Source organism: Alligator sinensis, unplaced genomic scaffold, assembly GCF_000455745.1.
Source record: "Alligator sinensis unplaced genomic scaffold, ASM45574v1 scaffold490_1, whole genome shotgun sequence".
In the NCBI taxonomy this organism is placed as follows: domain Eukaryota; kingdom Metazoa; phylum Chordata; order Crocodylia; family Alligatoridae; genus Alligator; species Alligator sinensis.
Window position 1 is genome coordinate 91,131 of NW_005842438.1, and position 3,505 is coordinate 94,635.

A 3,505-nucleotide genomic window follows, 5' to 3' on the forward strand; every position below is an offset into this window, starting at 1 on the left:
TAAGTTGGGCCCAGAAGAAGGGCAGATTGAGGTACTATGATTTAGATTACAGGGGGAGTGGGGAGAAAGGGACTTGGTAGTGGGGTTCTGTTACAGACCCCCACACCAGGGAGATGAGTTAAACCTAGAATTCTCAAGACAACTCTCAGAGGCAGTGTGCTCAAAGACCCTGGTTATCATGGGTAACCTAAACTTCCCAGACATTTTAATCTGCAAACAGGACCTTCACCTAACACAGGAGGTATATGGTCCCACTAGAGGGAATTCCTTACTGGACTTGGTGTTAGCTATGGGGGAGGATCTTATAGGGGAGCTGCAGATTTGTGGTCACCTTGGGGACAGTGACCACCAATCAATCAAATTCACTGTACAGAGTAGGGTGGGTAAGATAACTAGTAGGGTGGAAGTGCTTGACTTTAGGAAGGCTAACTTCAGTGTGCTTAGGAGTCTAGTCAATGACACACTTCAAGATAAGAGTATTGGTGAGATGGGAATCCAGGAAGGGTAGTCATTCCTAAAGGAAGCAATCCTTCAGGCATAGAGGAAGATGATCCCAGTATGAGGGAAAAGGGGGAAAGGAGCCAAAAAATTTCCTTGGCTGAACAGGGAAATCCATGGGAGCCTAAAGGCAAAAAAGAAGGCATATAAGCGGTGGAAGCAGAGGGAAGCTACAAAGGAGGAGTATACCTACTTGGCTTGCACTTGCAGGGAGACAGTTAGAAAGGCCAAAGCAACTACAGAGCTGAGGCTGGCAACACAAATTAAAGACAACAAAAAGTATTTTTTTTTAGGTATGTAGGGAGTAAAAGGAAGGTCCAGGGCCAGCGTAGTACCCCTACTGAACAAGGAGGAGCAATTAGTGACAGACACGGGGGACAGGCTGAGTTATTCAATGAGTTGTTTGCCTCAGTGTTCCTGAACAGGGGTCAAGATAAGTCTCCTAATTGGTTCATAGATGGGCATCAGAGGGACACCAGCCCACCAACTGTCAATGCTGACTTGGTGCAGAGTCACTTGGATGGATTGGATTGTGTTTAAGCCAGCAGGCCCAGATCAGCTTCATCCGAGAGTACTGAAGGAATTGGCCGGTGTCATAGCAGAACCACTGGCATGGTTGTTTGAGTGCTCATGATGCTCAGGTCAGGTCCTGGAGGACTGGAAAAGGGCCAATGTCGTCACTATTCTCAAGAAGGGGAGGAAGGAGGATCTGAGTAATTATAGGCCAGTCAGTCTCACCTCCATCCTTGGAAAGGTCTTTGAAAAGATTATAAAGGATCATATTTGTGGGAGTCCAGTGGGAAAAATAATGCAGCAGGGAAACCAGGATAGATCTGTAGCAGGTATATCATGTCTGACCAATCTGGTGTTGTTTTATGACAGGGTTACAAAATGCTTAGATGCAGGCGTAGAGGTGGATGTTGCTTCCTTGGATTTTAGCAAAGCCTTCAATACAGTATCTCATCCCATTCTCATAATTAAATTAAGAGTCTGTGACATAGATGTTTACATGATCCAGTGGGTGGCAAATTGGCTTAGCAGTCACACCCAGAGAGTGGTAGTAGATGGGTCAGTATCGACCCGGACAGATGTGGGTAGTGGGGTCCCGCAGGGTTCGGTCCTTAGACCTGTACTCTTCAATATATTCATCAGTGACTTGGATGTGGGTGTGAATTGTACTCTGTCCAAGTGTGTGGATGATACTAAATTGTGGGGTGAAGTGCACACTCCAGAGGGTAGGGAACGATTGCAGGCAGACCTGGACAGGTTATAAAAGTGGACAGTACACGATAGGATACAGTACAACAAGGACAAATGCAGAGTGCTACACTTAGGGTGAAAAAATATCCAGCACACCTGCTGGCTGGGAAGTGACCCTCTCAGCAGCACAGAAAGAGATCTTGGAGTTATAGTAGACTCCAAGACAAACATAAGTCATCAGTGTCACGAAATCATCAGCAAAGCTAACTGCACTTTATCATGCTTTAGCAGATGCATGACAAATAGAACCAAGGAGGTGATACTTCCCCTCTATGTGGCATTGGTCAGACTGCAGTTAGAGTACTGCATCCAGTTTTGGGTGCTGTACGTCAAGGATGTTTATAGACTCAAGAGGGTCCAGAGGAGGGCCACTCATATGGTTAGGGGCTTATAGGACAAGCCCTATGAGGAGAGACTGAAGGACCTGGACCTCTTCAGCCTCTGCAAGAGAAGGCTGAGATGTGATCTTGTGGCTGCCTACAAATTCATTACGGGGGTGCAGCAAGGAACTGGAGATGCTCTGTTCACCAGGGCATCTCTTGGGATAACAAAGAACAATGGTCACAAGCTGACAGAGAGCAGATTTAGGCTAGATATCAGGAAAACCTTCTTCACAGTAAGGGTGGCCAAAATTTGGAATGGGCTTCCAAGAGAGGTGGTGCTCTCCCCTACCTTGGGGATCTGTAAGAGAAGGCTGGATAGGCATCTGACTGGAGTCATCTGACCCCAGCATTCTTTCCTGCCTAGGCAGGGGGTCAGACTTGATGATCTGTTGAGGTCCCGAATGTATAAAATAAGGTAAGAGGGGCAATTTAAATTCATGTGAATTTGTTCTGGCTCCCTTCCCCCCCCCCCCCCCCCCGGAAAAAATATTTCTTTTTCTTCTTTATAGCAGCCTTTCAAATATTTGAAAACTAGCATGCCTTGTCCCTTTAGGCACCTTTTGTGTTTCTTCCTTTTGTTTTCCTGTGTAAATGGGGAAAAAAACCCCAAAAACCATTGGACAAGTTTTCAGGGGAAAATGGCCTTCTACAGGTCACAAAGTTTCAGATGGATAAGCTTTTGGGTCCTTCTTCATGTCCTGAAAAAAGCACATGCCTAAAAGCTCACTAAACATCTCTCCCAACTATGTAGTTGGACCAATAAAAGATGTCACAAAAACATTCTTGCCTCTTCTACATTTCCTGGGCCATCACAGGGACAACAGTGCACTCCAACACTATTGATTATTTTATTTAATCTTTTATAGCTCTTGAATTCATCTTCATTGCTCACAGTGGCTATTTTAGTATTTAACTCAGTTTGTTAGAGCATAGTGCTAATAACCCCAAAGCTGCAGGTTCCATTGCTGGTTGGACTAGATGATCTTGAGGTCCCTTCCAGCCTTACTTCCCTATGAAACACCTGGTCATCTTCAATAATCCTGTTCAGGTCCTGACAGTACTAGATAGAGTCACACTCTCTACCCAACATTTCAGTGCCCCTGCTTTTTTTCTTTTTTTTTTTCCTTTTTGTTTGCAACATCATGACATCTGTAATTAAATCAAGGTTGCTCTCTCAAGATCTGACGTTTCTAGGTTAGCTTCAGATATTTGTCTAGGTTTCCTGTTTCCAAAGTGCCTTCCTGGCAGGAGTTTGGAAGCTCTGAGACTCCGAACTCAAGCCAGCTTTCTTGGGGCAGTTTCATGGAAGCCTTGAGGTTCCTAGATCTGAGTCAGTATACATGTTACGACTGACTCAAAGCCAA